The sequence below is a fragment of the Hippocampus zosterae genome, chromosome 5, assembly GCF_025434085.1.
Source record: "Hippocampus zosterae strain Florida chromosome 5, ASM2543408v3, whole genome shotgun sequence".
Classification (NCBI taxonomy): Eukaryota; Metazoa; Chordata; class Actinopteri; order Syngnathiformes; family Syngnathidae; genus Hippocampus; species Hippocampus zosterae.
The window spans coordinates 28,513,377-28,534,418 of record NC_067455.1 but is presented as its reverse complement, the minus strand read 5'-3'; positions in this window follow the sequence as shown (position 1 = coordinate 28,534,418).

The window sequence follows — 21,042 nt, the reverse complement described above, 5'->3', positions numbered from 1 at the left end:
ACTAGTAAGATCATTTTGAGGCTTACTCGTTGACATGTAAGCCACAAAACGCTCACTAATTCACTAGTAAGGTCAGTTTGACGCTTACTAGTGAACATGTAAGCCACAAAACGCCCACTAGTTCATTAGTAAGATCATTTTGAGGCTTACTTGTTGACATGTAAGCCGCAAAACGGCCACTAGTTCACTAGTAAGATCATTTTGACGCTTACTCGTGAACATGTAAGCCACAAAACGCCCACTAGTTCACTGGTAAGATCATTTTGAGGCTTACTAGTGAACATGTAAGGCCATAAATGTGCCCACTAGTTCACTGGTAAGATCATTTTGAGGCTTACTATTTGACATGTAAGCCACAAAATCCCCACTAGTTCACTAGTAAGATCATTTTGAGGCTTACTAGTTGACATATAAGCCGCAAAACCCCCACTAGTTCACTAGTAAGATCATTTTGAGGCTAACGAGTGAAGATGTAAGCCACAAAACGCCCACTAGTTCACTAGTAAGATCATTTTGAGGCTTACTAGTGAACATGTAAGCCACAAAACGCCCACTAGTTCACTGGTAAGATCATTTTGAGGCTTACTAGTGAACATGTAAGCCACAAAACACTCACTAGTTCACCAGTAAGGTCATTTTGACACTTACTAGTGAACATGTAAGCCACAAAACGCTCATTAGTTCACTAGTAAGATCATTTTGAGGCTTAGTAGTTGACATGTAAGCCACAAAATGCCCACTAGTTCACTAGTAAGATCATTGTGAGGCTTAGTAGTTGACATGTAAGCCACAAAACGCCCACTAGTTCACTAGTAAGGTCATTTTGACGCTTATTAGTGAACATGTAAGGCCATAAATGTGCCCACTAGTTCACTAGTAAGATCATTTTGAGGCTTACTAGTTGACATGTAAGCCGCAAAACGCCCACGAGTTCACTGGTAAGATCATTTTGATGCTTACTAGTGAACATGTAAGCCACAAAACGCTCACTAGTTCACTAGTAAGGTCATTTTGACGCTTACTAGTGAACATGTAAGCCACAAAACACTCACTAGTTAACTAGTAAGGTCATTTTGACACTTACTAGTGAACATGTAATCCACAAAACGCCCACTAGTTCACTAGTAAGATCATTTTGAGGCTTACTAGTGAACATGTAAGGCCATAAATGTGCCCACTAGTTCACTAGTAAGATGATTTTGAGGCTTACTAGTGAACATGTAAGGCCATAAATGTGCCCACTAGTTCACTAGTAAGATCATTTTGAGGCTTACTAGTGAACATGTAAGCCACAAAACGCTCACTAGTTCACTAGTAAGATCATTTTGAAGCCTACCAGTGAACATGTAAGCCACAAAACACTCACTAGTTAACTAGTAAGGTCATTTTGACACTTACTAGTGAACATGTAAGCCACAAAACGCCAACTAGTTCACTAGTAAGATCATTTTGAGGCTTACTAGTTGACATGTAAGCCACAAAACGCCCCTTAGCTCACTCGTAAGATAATTTTGAGGCTTACTAGTGAACATGTAAGCCACAAAACGCCCACGAGTTCACTAGTAAGATCATTTTGAGGATTACTAGTTAATATGTAAGCCACAAAACGCTCACTAGTTCACTAGTAAGATCATTTTGACGCCTACTAGTGAACATGTAAGCCACAAAACACTCACTAGTTAACTAGTAAGGTCATTTTGACACTTACTAGTGAACATGTAAGCCACAAAACGCCCACTAGTTCACTAGTAAGATCATTTTGAGGCTTACTAGTTGACATGTAAGCCACAAAACGCCCACGAGTTCACTAGTAAGATCATTTTGAGGCTTACTAGTTAATATGTAAGCCACAAAATGCCCACTAGTTCACTAGTAAGATCATTGTGAGGCTTAGTAGTTGACATGTAAACCGCAAAACGCCCACTAGTTCATTAGTAAGATCATTTTGAGGCTTACTTGTTGACATGTAAGCCGCAAAACGCCCACTAGTTCACTCGTAAGATCATTTTGAGGCTTACTAGTTGACATGCAAGCCGCACAACGCCCACTAGTTCACTAGTAAGATCATTTTGACCCTTACTCGTGAACATGTAAGCCACAAAACGCCCACTAGTTCACTAGTAAGATCATTTTGAGGCTTACTAGTGAACATTTAAGGCCATAAATGTGCCCACTAGTTCACTAGTAAGATCATTTTGAGGCTTACTAGTTTACATGTAAGCCACAAAATGCCCACTAGTTCACTAGTAAGATCATTTTGAGGCTTACTAATTTACATGTAAGCCGCAAAACGCCCACTAGTTCACTGGTAAGATCATTTTGAGGCTTACTAGTGAACATGTAAGGCCATAAATGTGCCCACTAGTTCACTAGTAAGATCATTTTGAGGCTTACTAGTTAACATGTAAGCCACAAAACGCCCACTAGTTCACTAGTAAGATCATTTTGAGGCTTACTTGCTGACATGCAAGCCGCAAAACGCCCACTAGTTCACTAGTAAGATCATTTTGACCCTTACTCGTGAACATGTAAGCCACAAAACGCCCACTAGTTCACTTGTAAGATCATTTTGAGGCTTACTAGTGAACATTTAAGGCCATAAATGTGCCCACTAGTTCACTAGTAAGGTCATTTTGACGCTTACTAGTTAACATGTAAGCCACAAAACGCCCACTAGTTCACTAGTAAGATCATTTTGAGGCTTACTTGTTGACATGTAAGCCGCAAAACACCCACTAGTTCACTCGTAAGATCATTTTGAGGCTTACTAGTTGACATGCAAGCCGCAAAACGCACACTAGTTCACTAGTAAGATCATTTTGACGCTTACTAGTGAACATGTAAGGCCATAAATGTGCCCACTAGTTCACTAGTAAGATCATTTTGAGGCTTACTCGTTGACATGTAAGCCACAAAACGCCCACTAGTTCACTAGTAAGATCATTTTGAGGCTTACTAGTTGACATGTAAGCCACAAAACGCCCCTTAGCTCACTCGTAAGATCATTTTGAGGCTTACTAGTTGACATGTAAGCCACAAAACGCCCCTTAGCTCACTCGTAAGTTCATTTTGAGGCTTACTAGTGAACATGTAAGGCCATAAATGTGCCGACTAGTTCACTAGTAAGATCATTTTGAGGCTTACTAGTTGACATGTAAGCCACAAAATGCCCACTAGTTCACTAGTAAGATCATTTTGACGCTTACTAGTGAACATGTAAGGCCATAAATGTGCCCACTAGTTCACTAGTAAGATCATTTTGAGGCTTACTAGTGAACATGTAAGGCCATAAATGTGCCCACTAGTTCACTAGTAAGATCATTTTGAGGCTTACTAGTGAACATGTAAGCCACAAAACGCTCACTAGTTCACTAGTAAGATCATTTTGACGCCTACTAGTGAACATGTAAGCCACAAAACACTCACTAGTTAACTAGTAAGGTCATTTTGACACTTACTAGTGAACATGTAAGCCACAAAACGCCCACTAGTTCACTAGTAAGATCATTTTGAGGCTTACTAGTTGACATGTAAGCCACAAAACGCCCCTTAGCTCACTCGTAAGATAATTTTGAGGCTTACTAGTGAACATGTAAGCCACAAAACGCCCACGAGTTCACTAGTAAGATCATTTTGAGGCTTACTAGTTAATATGTAAGCCACAAAACGCTCACTAGTTCACTAGTAAGATCATTTTGAGGCTTACTAGTGAACATGTAAGCCACAAAACGCTCACTAGTTCACAAGTAAGGTCATTGTGACGCTTACTAGTGAACATGTCAGCCACAAAAGAACCCACTAGTTCACTAGTAAGATCATTTTGAGGCTTACTAGTTGTCATGTAAGCCACAAAACGCCCCTTAGCTCACTAGTAAGGTCATTTTGACACTTACTAGTGAACATGTAAGCCACAAAACGCTCACTAGTTCACTAGTAAGATCATTTTGAGGCTTACTAGTGAACATGTAAGGCCATAAATGTGCCCACTAGTTCACTAGTAAGATCATTTTGAGGCTTACTAGTGAACATGTAAGCCACAAAACGCTCACTAGTTCACTAGTAAGATCATTTTGACGCCTACCAGTGAACATGTAAGCCACAAAACAATCACTAGTTAACTAGTAAGGTCATTTTGACACTTACTAGTGAACATGTAAGCCACAAAACGCCCACTAGTTCACTAGTAAGATCATTTTGAGGCTTACTAGTGAACATGTAAGGCCATAAATGTGCCCACTAGTTCACTAGTAAGATCATTTTGAGGCTTACTAGTTGACATGTAAGCCACAAAATCCCCACTAGTTCACTAGTAAGATCATTTTGAGGCTTACTAGTTGACATATAAGCCGCAAAACCCCCACTAGTTCACTGGTAAGATCATTTTGAGGTTTACTAGTGAACATGTAAGGCCATAAATGTGCCCACTAGTTCACTAGTAAGATCATTTTGACTCTTAATAGTGAACATGTAAGGCCATAAATGTGCCCACTAGTTCACTCGTAAGATCATTTTGAGGCTTGCTAGTTGACATGTAAGCCGCAAAACGCTCACTAGTTCACTAGCAAGGTCATTTTGACGCTTACTCGTGAACATGTAAGCCCCAAATTGTCACTAGTTCACTAGTAAGATCATTTTGAGGCTTACTCGTTGACATGTAAGCCACAAAACGCTCACTAATTCACTAGTAAGGTCATTTTGACGCTTACTAGTGAACATGTAAGCCACAAAACGCCCACTAGTTCATTAGTAAGATCATTTTGAGGCTTACTTGTTGAAATTTAAGCCGCAAAACGGCCACTAGTTCACTAGTAAGATCATTTTGACGCTTACTCGTGAACATGTAAGCCGCAAAACGCCCACTAGTTCACTGGTAAGATCATTTTGACGCTTACTAGTGAACATGTAAGGCCATAAATGTACCCATTAGTTCACTAGTAAGATCATTTTGAGGCTTACTCGTTGACATGTAAGCCACAAAACGCTCACTAATTCACTAGTAAGGTCATTTTGACGCTTACTAGTGAACATGTAAGCCACAAAACGCCCACTAGTTTATTAGTAAGATCATTTTGAGGCTTACTTGTTGACATGTAAGCCGCAAAACGGCCACTAGTTCACTAGTAAGATCATTTTGACGCTTACTCGTGAACATGTAAGCCACAAAACGCCCACTAGTTCACTGGTAAGATCATTTTGAGGCTTACTGGTGAACATGTAAGGCCATAAATGTGCCCACTAGTTCACTGGTAAGATCATTTTGAGGCTTACTAGTTGACATGTAAGCCGCAAAACGCCCACTAGTTCACTAGTAAGATCATTTTGACGCTTACTAGTGAACATTTAAGGCCATAAATGTGCCCATTAGTTCACTAGTAAGATCATTTTGAGGCTTACTAGTTGACATGTAAGCCACAAAATGCCCACTAGTTCTCTAGTAAGATCATTTTGAGGCTTACTAGTGAAGATGTAAGCCACAAAACGCCCACTTGTTCACTAGTAAGATCATTTTGACGCTTACTAGTGAACATGTAAGGCCATAAATGTGCCCACTAGTTCACTAGTAAGATCATTTTGACTCTTAATAGTGAACATGTAAGGCCATAAATGTGCCCACTAGTTCACTAGTAAGATCATTTTGAGGCTTACTAGTTGACATATAAGCCGCAATACGCCCCTTAGCTCACTCGTAAGATCATTTTGAGGCTTGCTAGTTGACATGTAAGCCGCAAAACGCCCACTAGTTCACTCGTAAGATCATTTTGAGGCTTACTAGTTGACATGCAAGCCGCACAACGCCCACTAGTTCACTAGTAAGATCATTTTGACCCTTACTCGTGAACATGTAAGCCACAAAACGCCCACTAGTTCACTAGTAAGATCATTTTGAGGCTTACTAGTGAACATTTAAGGCCATAAATGTGCCCACTAGTTCACTAGTAAGATCATTTTGAGGCTTACTAGTTTACATGTAAGCCACAAAATGCCCACTAGTTCACTAGTAAGATCATTTTGAGGCTTACTAATTTACATGTAAGCCGCAAAACGCCCACTAGTTCACTGGTAAGATCATTTTGAGGCTTACTAGTGAACATGTAAGGCCATAAATGTGCCCACTAGTTCACTAGTAAGATCATTTTGAGGCTTACTAGTTAACATGTAAGCCACAAAACGCCCACTAGTTCACTAGTAAGATCATTTTGAGGCTTACTTGCTGACATGCAAGCCGCAAAACGCCCACTAGTTCACTAGTAAGATCATTTTGACCCTTACTCGTGAACATGTAAGCCACAAAACGCCCACTAGTTCACTTGTAAGATCATTTTGAGGCTTACTAGTGAACATTTAAGGCCATAAATGTGCCCACTAGTTCACTAGTAAGGTCATTTTGACGCTTACTAGTTAACATGTAAGCCACAAAACGCCCACTAGTTCACTAGTAAGATCATTTTGAGGCTTACTTGTTGACATGTAAGCCGCAAAACACCCACTAGTTCACTCGTAAGATCATTTTGAGGCTTACTAGTTGACATGCAAGCCGCAAAACGCACACTAGTTCACTAGTAAGATCATTTTGACGCTTACTAGTGAACATGTAAGGCCATAAATGTGCCCACTAGTTCACTAGTAAGATCATTTTGAGGCTTACTCGTTGACATGTAAGCCACAAAACGCCCACTAGTTCACTAGTAAGATCATTTTGAGGCTTACTAGTTGACATGTAAGCCACAAAACGCCCCTTAGCTCACTCGTAAGATCATTTTGAGGCTTACTAGTTGACATGTAAGCCACAAAACGCCCCTTAGCTCACTCGTAAGTTCATTTTGAGGCTTACTAGTGAACATGTAAGGCCATAAATGTGCCGACTAGTTCACTAGTAAGATCATTTTGAGGCTTACTAGTTGACATGTAAGCCACAAAATGCCCACTAGTTCACTAGTAAGATCATTTTGACGCTTACTAGTGAACATGTAAGGCCATAAATGTGCCCACTAGTTCACTAGTAAGATCATTTTGAGGCTTACTAGTGAACATGTAAGGCCATAAATGTGCCCACTAGTTCACTAGTAAGATCATTTTGAGGCTTACTAGTGAACATGTAAGCCACAAAACGCTCACTAGTTCACTAGTAAGATCATTTTGACGCCTACTAGTGAACATGTAAGCCACAAAACACTCACTAGTTAACTAGTAAGGTCATTTTGACACTTACTAGTGAACATGTAAGCCACAAAACGCCCACTAGTTCACTAGTAAGATCATTTTGAGGCTTACTAGTTGACATGTAAGCCACAAAACGCCCCTTAGCTCACTCGTAAGATAATTTTGAGGCTTACTAGTGAACATGTAAGCCACAAAACGCCCACGAGTTCACTAGTAAGATCATTTTGAGGCTTACTAGTTAATATGTAAGCCACAAAACGCTCACTAGTTCACTAGTAAGATCATTTTGAAGCTTACTAGTGAACATGTAAGCCACAAAACGCTCACTAGTTCACAAGTAAGGTCATTGTGACGCTTACTAGTGAACATGTCAGCCACAAAAGAACCCACTAGTTCACTAGTAAGATCATTTTGAGGCTTACTAGTTGTCATGTAAGCCACAAAACGCCCCTTAGCTCACTAGTAAGGTCATTTTGACGCTTACTCGCGAACATGTAAGCCACAAATTGTCACTAGTTCACTAGTAAGGTCATTTTGACGCTTACTAGTTAACATGTAAGCCACAAAACGCCCACTAGTTCACTAGTAAGATCATTTTGAGGCTTACTAGTGAACATGTAAGCCACAAAACGGCCACTAGTTCACTAGTAAAATCATTTTGACGCTTACCCGTGAACATGTAAGCCACAGAACGCCCACTAGTTCACTAGTAAGATCATTTTGAGGCTTACTAGTGAACATGTAAGGCCATAAATGTGCCCATTAGTTCACTAGTAAGATCATTTTGACGCCTACTAGTGAACATGTAAGCCACAAAACACTCAGTAGTTCACTAGTAAGGTCATTTTGACACTTACTAGTGAACATGTAAGCCACAAAACGCTCACTAGTTCACTAGTAAGATCATTTTGAGGCTTACTAGTGAACATGTAAGCCACAAAACGCTCACTAGTTCACTAGTAAGATCATTTTGACGCCTACCAGTGAACATGTAAGCCACAAAACAATCACTAGTTAACTAGTAAGGTCATTTTGACACTTACTAGTGAACATGTAAGCCACAAAACGCCCACTAGTTCACTAGTAAGATCATTTTGAGGCTTACTAGTGAACATGTAAGGCCATAAATGTGCCCACTAGTTCACTAGTAAGATCATTTTGAGGCTTACTAGTTGACATGTAAGCCACAAAATCCCCACTAGTTCACTAGTAAGATCATTTTGAGGCTTACTAGTTGACATATAAGCCGCAAAACCCCCACTAGTTCACTGGTAAGATCATTTTGAGGTTTACTAGTGAACATGTAAGGCCATAAATGTGCCCACTAGTTCACTAGTAAGATCATTTTGACTCTTAATAGTGAACATGTAAGGCCATAAATGTGCCCACTAGTTCACTCGTAAGATCATTTTGAGGCTTGCTAGTTGACATGTAAGCCGCAAAACGCTCACTAGTTCACTAGCAAGGTCATTTTGACGCTTACTCGTGAACATGTAAGCCACAAATTGTCACTAGTTCACTAGTAAGATCATTTTGAGGCTTACTCGTTGACATGTAAGCCACAAAACGCTCACTAATTCACTAGTAAGGTCATTTTGACGCTTACTAGTGAACATGTAAGCCACAAAACGCCCACTAGTTCATTAGTAAGATCATTTTGAGGCTTACTTGTTGAAATTTAAGCCGCAAAACGGCCACTAGTTCACTAGTAAGATCATTTTGACGCTTACTCGTGAACATGTAAGCCGCAAAACACCCACTAGTTCACTGGTAAGATCATTTTGATGCTTACTAGTGAACATGTAAGGCCATAAATGTACCCATTAGTTCACTAGTAAGATCATTTTGAGGCTTACTCGTTGACATGTAAGCCACAAAACGCTCACTAATTCACTAGTAAGGTCATTTTGACGCTTACTAGTGAACATGTAAGCCACAAAACGCCCACTAGTTTATTAGTAAGATCATTTTGAGGCTTACTTGTTGACATGTAAGCCGCAAAACGGCCACTAGTTCACTAGTAAGATCATTTTGACGCTTACTCGTGAACATGTAAGCCACAAAACGCCCACTAGTTCACTGGTAAGATCATTTTGAGGCTTACTGGTGAACATGTAAGGCCATAAATGTGCCCACTAGTTCACTGGTAAGATCATTTTGAGGCTTACTAGTTGACATGTAAGCCGCAAAACGCCCACTAGTTCACTAGTAAGATCATTTTGACGCTTACTAGTGAACATTTAAGGCCATAAATGTGCCCATTAGTTCACTAGTAAGATCATTTTGAGGCTTACTAGTTGACATGTAAGCCACAAAATGCCCACTAGTTCTCTAGTAAGATCATTTTGAGGCTTACTAGTGAAGATGTAAGCCACAAAACGCCCACTTGTTCACTAGTAAGATCATTTTGACGCTTACTAGTGAACATGTAAGGCCATAAATGTGCCCACTAGTTCACTAGTAAGATCATTTTGACTCTTAATAGTGAACATGTAAGGCCATAAATGTGCCCACTAGTTCACTAGTAAGATCATTTTGAGGCTTACTAGTTGACATATAAGCCGCAATACGCCCCTTAGCTCACTCGTAAGATCATTTTGAGGCTTGCTAGTTGACATGTAAGCCGCAAAACGCCCACTAGTTCACTCGTAAGATCATTTTGAGGCTTACTAGTTGACATGCAAGCCGCACAACGCCCACTAGTTCACTAGTAAGATCATTTTGACCCTTACTCGTGAACATGTAAGCCACAAAACGCCCACTAGTTCACTAGTAAGATCATTTTGAGGCTTACTAGTGAACATTTAAGGCCATAAATGTGCCCACTACTTCACTAGTAAGATCATTTTGAGGCTTACTAGTTTACATGTAAGCCACAAAATGCCCACTAGTTCACTAGTAAGATCATTTTGAGGCTTACTAATTTACATGTAAGCCGCAAAACGCCCACTAGTTCACTGGTAAGATCATTTTGAGGCTTACTAGTGAACATGTAAGGCCATAAATGTGCCCACTAGTTCACTAGTAAGATCATTTTGAGGCTTACTAGTTAACATGTAAGCCACAAAACGCCCACTAGTTCACTAGTAAGATCATTTTGAGGCTTACTTGCTGACATGCAAGCCGCAAAACGCCCACTAGTTCACTAGTAAGATCATTTTGACCCTTACTCGTGAACATGTAAGCCACAAAACGCCCACTAGTTCACTTGTAAGATCATTTTGAGGCTTACTAGTGAACATTTAAGGCCATAAATGTGCCCACTAGTTCACTAGTAAGGTCATTTTGACGCTTACTAGTTAACATGTAAGCCACAAAACGCCCACTAGTTCACTAGTAAGATCATTTTGAGGCTTACTTGTTGACATGTAAGCCGCAAAACACCCACTAGTTCACTCGTAAGATCATTTTGAGGCTTACTAGTTGACATGCAAGCCGCAAAACGCACACTAGTTCACTAGTAAGATCATTTTGACGCTTACTAGTGAACATGTAAGGCCATAAATGGGCCCACTAGTTCACTAGTAAGATCATTTTGAGGCTTACTCGTTGACATGTAAGCCACAAAACGCCCACTAGTTCACTAGTAAGATCATTTTGAGGCTTACTAGTTGACATGTAAGCCACAAAACGCCCCTTAGCTCACTCGTAAGATCATTTTGAGGCTTACTAGTTGACATGTAAGCCACAAAACGCCCCTTAGCTCACTCGTAAGTTCATTTTGAGGCTTACTAGTGAACATGTAAGGCCATAAATGTGCCGACTAGTTCACTAGTAAGATCATTTTGAGGCTTACTAGTTGACATGTAAGCCACAAAATGCCCACTAGTTCACTAGTAAGATTATTTTGACGCTTACTAGTGAACATGTAAGGCCATAAATGTGCCCACTAGTTCACTAGTAAGATCATTTTGAGGCTTACTAGTGAACATGTAAGGCCATAAATGTGCCCACTAGTTCACTAGTAAGATCATTTTGAGGCTTACTAGTGAACATGTAAGCCACAAAACGCTCACTAGTTCACTAGTAAGATCATTTTGACGCCTACTAGTGAACATGTAAGCCACAAAACACTCACTAGTTAACTAGTAAGGTCATTTTGACACTTACTAGTGAACATGTAAGCCACAAAACGCCCACTAGTTCACTAGTAAGATCATTTTGAGGCTTACTAGTTGACATGTAAGCCACAAAACGCCCCTTAGCTCACTCGTAAGATAATTTTGAGGCTTACTAGTGAACATGTAAGCCACAAAACGCCCACGAGTTCACTAGTAAGATCATTTTGAGGCTTACTAGTTAATATGTAAGCCACAAAACGCTCACTAGTTCACTAGTAAGATCATTTTGAGGCTTACTAGTGAACATGTAAGCCACAAAACGCTCACTAGTTCACAAGTAAGGTCATTGTGACGCTTACTAGTGAACATGTCAGCCACAAAAGAACCCACTAGTTCACTAGTAAGATCATTTTGAGGCTTACTAGTTGTCATGTAAGCCACAAAACGCCCCTTAGCTCACTAGTAAGGTCATTTTGACGCTTACTCGCGAACATGTAAGCCACAAATTGTCACTAGTTCACTAGTAAGGTCATTTTGACGCTTACTAGTTAACATGTAAGCCACAAAACGCCCACTAGTTCACTAGTAAGATCATTTTGAGGCTTACTAGTGAACATGTAAGCCACAAAACGGCCACTAGTTCACTAGTAAAATCATTTTGACGCTTACCCGTGAACATGTAAGCCACAGAACGCCCACTAGTTCACTAGTAAGATCATTTTGAGGCTTACTAGTGAACATGTAAGGCCATAAATGTGCCCATTAGTTCACTAGTAAGATCATTTTGACGCCTACTAGTGAACATGTAAGCCACAAAACACTCACTAGTTCACTAGTAAGGTCATTTTGACACTTACTAGTGAACATGTAAGCCACAAAACGCTCACTAGTTCACTAGTAAGATCATTTTGAGGCTTACTAGTGAACATGTAAGGCCATAAATGTGCCCACTAGTTCACTAGTAAGATCATTTTGAGGCTTACTAGTGAACATGTAAGCCACAAAACGCTCACTAGTTCACTAGTAAGATCATTTTGACGCCTACCAGTGAACATGTAAGCCACAAAACAATCACTAGTTAACTAGTAAGGTCATTTTGACACTTACTAGTGAACATGTAAGCCACAAAACGCCCACTAGTTCACTAGTAAGATCATTTTGAGGCTTACTAGTGAACATGTAAGGCCATAAATGTGCCCACTAGTTCACTAGTAAGATCATTTTGAGGCTTACTAGTTGACATGTAAGCCACAAAATCCCCACTAGTTCACTAGTAAGATCATTTTGAGGCTTACTAGTTGACATATAAGCCGCAAAACCCCCACTAGTTCACTGGTAAGATCATTTTGAGGTTTACTAGTGAACATGTAAGGCCATAAATGTGCCCACTAGTTCACTAGTAAGATCATTTTGACTCTTAATAGTGAACATGTAAGGCCATAAATGTGCCCACTAGTTCACTCGTAAGATCATTTTGAGGCTTGCTAGTTGACATGTAAGCCGCAAAACGCTCACTAGTTCACTAGCAAGGTCATTTTGACGCTTACTCGTGAACATGTAAGCCACAAATTGTCACTAGTTCACTAGTAAGATCATTTTGAGGCTTACTCGTTGACATGTAAGCCACAAAACGCTCACTAATTCACTAGTAAGGTCATTTTGACGCTTACTAGTGAACATGTAAGCCACAAAACGCCCACTAGTTCATTAGTAAGATCATTTTGAGGCTTACTTGTTGAAATTTAAGCCGCAAAACGGCCACTAGTTCACTAGTAAGATCATTTTGACGCTTACTCGTGAACATGTAAGCCGCAAAACGCCCACTAGTTCACTGGTAAGATCATTTTGACGCTTACTAGTGAACATGTAAGGCCATAAATGTACCCATTAGTTCACTAGTAAGATCATTTTGAGGCTTACTCGTTGACATGTAAGCCACAAAACGCTCACTAATTCACTAGTAAGGTCATTTTGACGCTTACTAGTGAACATGTAAGCCACAAAACGCCCACTAGTTTATTAGTAAGATCATTTTGAGGCTTACTTGTTGACATGTAAGCCGCAAAACGGCCACTAGTTCACTAGTAAGATCATTTTGACGCTTACTCGTGAACATGTAAGCCACAAAACGCCCACTAGTTCACTGGTAAGATCATTTTGAGGCTTACTGGTGAACATGTAAGGCCATAAATGTGCCCACTAGTTCACTGGTAAGATCATTTTGAGGCTTACTAGTTGACATGTAAGCCGCAAAACGCCCACTAGTTCACTAGTAAGATCATTTTGACGCTTACTAGTGAACATTTAAGGCCATAAATGTGCCCATTAGTTCACTAGTAAGATCATTTTGAGGCTTACTAGTTGACATGTAAGCCACAAAATGCCCACTAGTTCTCTAGTAAGATCATTTTGAGGCTTACTAGTGAAGATGTAAGCCACAAAACGCCCACTTGTTCACTAGTAAGATCATTTTGACGCTTACTAGTGAACATGTAAGGCCATAAATGTGCCCACTAGTTCACTAGTAAGATCATTTTGACTCTTAATAGTGAACATGTAAGGCCATAAATGTGCCCACTAGTTCACTAGTAAGATCATTTTGAGGCTTACTAGTTGACATATAAGCCGCAATACGCCCCTTAGCTCACTCGTAAGATCATTTTGAGGCTTGCTAGTTGACATGTAAGCCGCAAAACGCTCACTAGTTCACTAGTAAGGTCATTTTGACGCTTACTCGTGAACATGTAAGCCACAAATTGTCACTAGTTCACTAGTAAGGTCATTTTGACGCTTACTAGTTAACATGTAAGCCGCAAAACGCCCACTAGTTCACTAGTAAGATCATTTTGAGGCTTACTTGTTGACATGTAAGCCGCAAAACACCCACTAGTTCACTCGTAAGATCATTTTGAGGCTTACTAGTTGACATGCAAGCCGCAAAACGCCCACTAGTTCACTAGTAAGATAATTTTGAGGCTTACTCGTTGACATGTAAGCCACAAAACACTCACTAATTCACTAGTAAGGTCATTTTGACGCTTACTAGTGAACATGTAAGCCACAAACCGCCCACTAGTTCATTAGTAAGATCATTTTGAGGCTTACTTGTTGACATGTAAGCCGCAAAACGGCCACTAGTTCACTAGTAAGATCATTTTGACGCTTACTTGTGAACATGTAAGCCACAAAACGCCCACTAGTTCACTGGTAAGATCATTTTGAGGCTTACTAGTGAACATGTAAGGCCATAAATGTGCCCACTAGTTCACTAGTAAGATCATTTTGAGGCTTACTAGTTGACATGTAAGCCACAAAATCCCCACTAGTTCACTAGTAAGATCATTTTGAGGCTTACTAGTTGACATATAAGCCGCAAAACCCCCACTAGTTCACTGGTAAGATCATTTTGAGGCTTACTAGTGAACATGTAAGCCACAAAACGCCCACTAGTTCACTAGTAAGATCATTTTGAGGCTAACGAGTGAAGATGTAAGCCACAAAACGCCCACGAGTTCACTAGTAAGATCATTTTGAGTCTTACTAGTTGACATGTAAGCCACAAAACGCTCACTAATTCACTAGTAAGGTCATTTTGACGCTTACTCGTGAACATGTAAGCCACAAAACGCCCACTAGTTCACTAGTAAGATCATTTTGAGGCTTACTAGTGAACATGTAAGGCCATAAATGTGCCCACTAGTTCACTAGTAAGATCATTTTGACTCTTAATAGTGAACATGTAAGGCCATAAATGTGCCCACTAGTTCACTCGTAAGATCATTTTGAGGCTTGCTAGTTGACATGTAAGCCGCAAAACGCTCACTAGTTCACTAGCAAGGTCATTTTGACGCTTACTCGTGAACATGTAAGCCACAAATTGTCACTAGTTCACTAGTAAGATCATTTTGAGGCTTACTCGTTGACATGTAAGCCACAAAACGCTCACTAATTCACTAGTAAGGTCAGTTTGACGCTTACTAGTGAACATGTAAGCCACAAAACGCCCACTAGTTCATTAGTAAGATCATTTTGAGGCTTACTTGTTGACATGTAAGCCGCAAAACGGCCACTAGTTCACTAGTAAGATCATTTTGACGCTTACTCGTGAACATGTAAGCCACAAAACGCCCACTAGTTCACTGGTAAGATCATTTTGAGGCTTACTAGTGAACATGTAAGGCCATAAATGTGCCCACTAGTTCACTGGTAAGATCATTTTGAGGCTTACTATTTGACATGTAAGCCACAAAATCCCCACTAGTTCACTAGTAAGATCATTTTGAGGCTTACTAGTTGACATATAAGCCGCAAAACCCCCACTAGTTCACTAGTAAGATCATTTTGAGGCTAACGAGTGAAGATGTAAGCCACAAAACGCCCACTAGTTCACTAGTAAGATCATTTTGAGGCTTAGTAGTTGACATGTAAGCCACAAAATGCCCACTAGTTCACTAGTAAGATCATTGTGAGGCTTAGTAGTTGACATGTAAGCCACAAAACACTCACTAGTTCACCAGTAAGGTCATTTTGACACTTACTAGTGAACATGTAAGCCACAAAACGCTCATTAGTTCACTAGTAAGATCATTTTGAGGCTTAGTAGTTGACATGTAAGCCACAAAATGCCCACTAGTTCACTAGTAAGATCATTGTGAGGCTTAGTAGTTGACATGTAAGCCACAAAACGCCCACTAGTTCACTAGTAAGGTCATTTTGACGCTTATTAGTGAACATGTAAGGCCATAAATGTGCCCACTAGTTCACTAGTAAGATCATTTTGAGGCTTACTAGTTGACATGTAAGCCGCAAAACACCCACGAGTTCACTGGTAAGATCATTTTGATGCTTACTAGTGAACATGTAAGCCACAAAACGCTCACTAGTTCACTAGTAAGGTCATTTTGACGCTTACTAGTGAACATGTAAGCCACAAAACACTCACTAGTTAACTAGTAAGGTCATTTTGACACTTACTAGTGAACATGTAATCCACAAAACGCCCACTAGTTCACTAGTAAGATCATTTTGAGGCTTACTAGTGAACATGTAAGGCCATAAATGTGCCCACTAGTTCACTAGTAAGATGATTTTGAGGCTTACTAGTGAACATGTAAGGCCATAAATGTGCCCACTAGTTCACTAGTAAGATCATTTTGAGGCTTACTAGTGAACATGTAAGCCACAAAACGCTCACTAGTTCACTAGTAAGATCATTTTGAAGCCTACCAGTGAACATGTAAGCCACAAAACACTCACTAGTTAACTAGTAAGGTCATTTTGACACTTACTAGTGAACATGTAAGCCACAAAACGCCAACTAGTTCACTAGTAAGATCATTTTGAGGCTTACTAGTTGACATGTAAGCCACAAAACGCCCCTTAGCTCACTCGTAAGATAATTTTGAGGCTTACTAGTGAACATGTAAGCCACAAAACCCCCATGAGTTCACTAGTAAGATCATTTTGAGGATTACTAGTTAATATGTAAGCCACAAAACGCTCACTAGTTCACTAGTAAGATCATTTTGACGCCTACTAGTGAACATGTAAGCCACAAAACACTCACTAGTTAACTAGTAAGGTCATTTTGACACTTACTAGTGAACATGTAAGCCACAAAACGCCCACTAGTTCACTAGTAAGATCATTTTGAGGCTTACTAGTTGACATGTAAGCCACAAAACGCCCACGAGTTCACTAGTAAGATCATTTTGAGGCTTACTAGTTAATATGTAAGCCACAAAATGCCCACTAGTTCACTAGTAAGATCATTATGAGGCTTAGTAGTTGACATGTAAACCGCAAAACGCCCACTAATTCATTAGTAAGATCATTTTGAGGCTTACTTGTTGACATGTAAGCCGCAAAACGCCCACTAGTTCACTCGTAAGATCATTTTGAGGCTTGCTAGTTGACATGCAAGCCGCACAACGCCCACTAGTTCACTAGTAAGATCATTTTGACCCTTACTCGTGAACATGTAAGCCACAAAACGCCCACTAGTTCACTAGTAAGATCATTTTGAGGCTTACTAGTGAACATGTAAGCCACAAAACGCTCACTAGTTCACTAGTAAGGTCATTTTGACGCTTACTAGTGAACATGTAAGCCACAAAACACTCACTAGTTAACTAGTAAGGTCATTTTGACACTTACTAGTGAACATGTAATCCACAAAACGCCCACTAGTTCACTAGTAAGATCATTTTGAGGCTTACTAGTGAACATGTAAGGCCATAAATGTGCCCACTAGTTCACTAGTAAGATGATTTTGAGGCTTACTAGTGAACATGTAAGGCCATAAATGTGCCCACTAGTTCACTAGTAAGATCATTTTGAGGCTTACTAGTGAACATGTAAGCCACAAAACGCTCACTAGTTCACTAGTAAGATCATTTTGAAGCCTACCAGTGAACATGTAAGCCACAAAACACTCACTAGTTAACTAGTAAGGTCATTTTGACACTTACTAGTGAACATGTAAGCCACAAAACGCCAACTAGTTCACTAGTAAGATCATTTTGAGGCTTACTAGTTGACATGTAAGCCACAAAACGCCCCTTAGCTCACTCGTAAGATAATTTTGAGGCTTACTAGTGAACATGTAAGCCACAAAACCCCCATGAGTTCACTAGTAAGATCATTTTGAGGATTACTAGTTAATATGTAAGCCACAAAACGCTCACTAGTTCACTAGTAAGATCATTTTGACGCCTACTAGTGAACATGTAAGCCACAAAACACTCACTAGTTAACTAGTAAGGTCATTTTGACACTTACTAGTGAACATGTAAGCCACAAAACGCCCACTAGTTCACTAGTAAGATCATTTTGAGGCTTACTAGTTGACATGTAAGCCACAAAACGCCCACGAGTTCACTAGTAAGATCATTTTGAGGCTTACTAGTTAATATGTAAGCCACAAAATGCCCACTAGTTCACTAGTAAGATCATTATGAGGCTTAGTAGTTGACATGTAAACCGCAAAACGCCCACTAATTCATTAGTAAGATCATTTTGAGGCTTACTTGTTGACATGTAAGCCGCAAAACGCCCACTAGTTCACTCGTAAGATCATTTTGAGGCTTGCTAGTTGACATGCAAGCCGCACAACGCCCACTAGTTCACTAGTAAGATCATTTTGACCCTTACTCGTGAACATGTAAGCCACAAAACGCCCACTAGTTCACTAGTAAGATCATTTTGAGGCTTACTAGTGAACATTTAAGGCCATAAATGTGCCCACTAGTTCACTAGTAAGATCATTTTGAGGCTTACTAGTTTACATGTAAGCCACAAAATGCCCACTAGTTCACTAGTAAGATCATTTTGAGGCTTACTAATTTACATGTAAGCCGCAAAACGCCCACTAGTTCACTGGTAAGATCATTTTGAGGCTTACTAGTGAACATGTAAGGCCATAAATGTGCCCACTAGTTCACTAGTAAGATCATTTTGAGGCTTACTAGTTAACATGTAAGCCACAAAACGCCCACTAGTTCACTAGTAAGATCATTTTGAGGCTTACTTGCTGACATGCAACCCGCAAAACGCCCACTAGTTCACTAGTAAGATCATTTTGACCCTTACTCGTGAACATGTAAGCCACAAAACGCCCACTAGTTCACTTGTAAGATCATTTTGAGGCTTACTAGTGAACATTTAAGGCCATAAATGTGCCCACTAGTTCACTAGTAAGGTCATTTTGACGCTTACTAGTTAACATGTAAGCCACAAAACGCCCACTAGTTCACTAGTAAGATCATTTTGAGGCTTACTTGTTGACATGTAAGCCGCAAAACACCCACTAGTTCACTCGTAAGATCATTTTGAGGCTTACTAGTTGACATGCAAGCCGCAAAACGCACACTAGTTCACTAGTAAGATCATTTTGACGCTTACTAGTGAACATGTAAGGCCATAAATGTGCCCACTAGTTCACTAGTAAGATCATTTTGAGGCTTACTCGTTGACATGTAAGCCACAAAACGCCCACTAGTTCACTAGTAAGATCATTTTGAGGCTTACTAGTTGACATGTAAGCCACAAAACGCCCCTTAGCTCACTCGTAAGATCATTTTGAGGCTTACTAGTTGACATGTAAGCCACAAAACGCCCCTTAGCTCACTCGTAAGTTCATTTTGAGGCTTACTAGTGAACATGTAAGGCCATAAATGTGCCGACTAGTTCACTAGTAAGATCATTTTGAGGCTTACTAGTTGACATGTAAGCCACAAAATGCCCACTAGTTCACTAGTAAGATCATTTTGACGCTTACTAGTGAACATGTAAGGCCATAAATGTGCCCACTAGTTCACTAGTAAGATCATTTTGAGGCTTACTAGTGAACATGTAAGGCCATAAATGTGCCCACTAGTTCACTAGTAAGATCATTTTGAGGCTTACTAGTGAACATGTAAGCCACAAAACGCTCACTAGTTCACTAGTAAGATCATTTTGACGCCTACTAGTGAACATGTAAGCCACAAAACACTCACTAGTTAACTAGTAAGGTCATTTTGACACTTACTAGTGAACATGTAAGCCACAAAACGCCCACTAGTTCACTAGTAAGATCATTTTGAGGCTTACTAGTTGACATGTAAGCCACAAAACGCCCCTTAGCTCACTCCTAAGATAATTTTGAGGCTTACTAGTGAACATGTAAGCCACAAAACGCCCCTTAGCTCACTCGTAAGATCATTTTGAGGCTTACTAGTGAACATGTAAGGCCATAAATGTGCCGACTAGTTCACTAGTAAGATCATTTTGAGGCTAACTATTTGACATGTAAGCCACAAAACGCCCACTAGTTAACTAGTAAGGTCATTTTGACACTTACTAGTGAACATGTAAGCCACAAAACGCCCACTAGTTCACTAGTAAGATCATTTTGAGGCTTACTAGTTGACATGTAAGCCACAAAACGCCCCTTAGCTCACTCGTAAGATCATTTTGAGGCTTACTAGTGAACATGTAAGGCCATAAATGTGCCGACTAGTTCACTAGTAAGATCATTTTGAGGCTAACTAGTTGACATGTAAGCCACAAAACGCCCACTAGTTCACTAGTAAGATCATTTTGAGGCTTACTAGTGAACATGTAAGCCACAAAACGCCCACTAGTTCACTAGTAAGATCATTTTGACGCTTACTAGTGAACATGTAAGCCACAAAACGCTCACTAGTTCACATGTAAGGTCATTGTGACGCTTACTAGTGAACATGTCAGCCACAAAAGAACCCACTAGTTCACTAGTAAGATCATTTTGAGGCTTACTAGTTGTCATGTAAGCCACAAAACGCCCCTTAGCTCACTAGTAAGGTCATTTTGACGCTTACTCGCGAACATGTAAGCCACAAATTGTCACTAGTTCACTAGTAAGGTCATTTTGACGCTTACTAGTTAACATGTAAGCCACAAAACGCCCACTAGTAAGATCATTTTGAGGCTTACTAGTGAACATGTAAGCCACAAAACGGCCACTAGTTCACTAGTAAAATCATTTTGACGCTTACCCGTGAACATGTAAGCCACAGAACGCCCACTAGTTCACTAGTAAGATCATTTTGAGGCTTACTAGTGAACATGTAAGGCCATAAATGTGCCCATTAGTTCACTGGTAAGATCATTTTGAGGCTTACTAGTTGACATGTAAGCCGCAAAACGGCCACTAGTTCACTAGTAAGATCATTTTGAGGCTTACTAGTGAACATGTAAGGCCATAAATGTGCCCACTAGTTCACTAGTAAGATCATTTTGAGGCTTACTAGTTGACATGCAAGCCGCAAAACGCCCACTAGTTCACTAGTAAGATCAT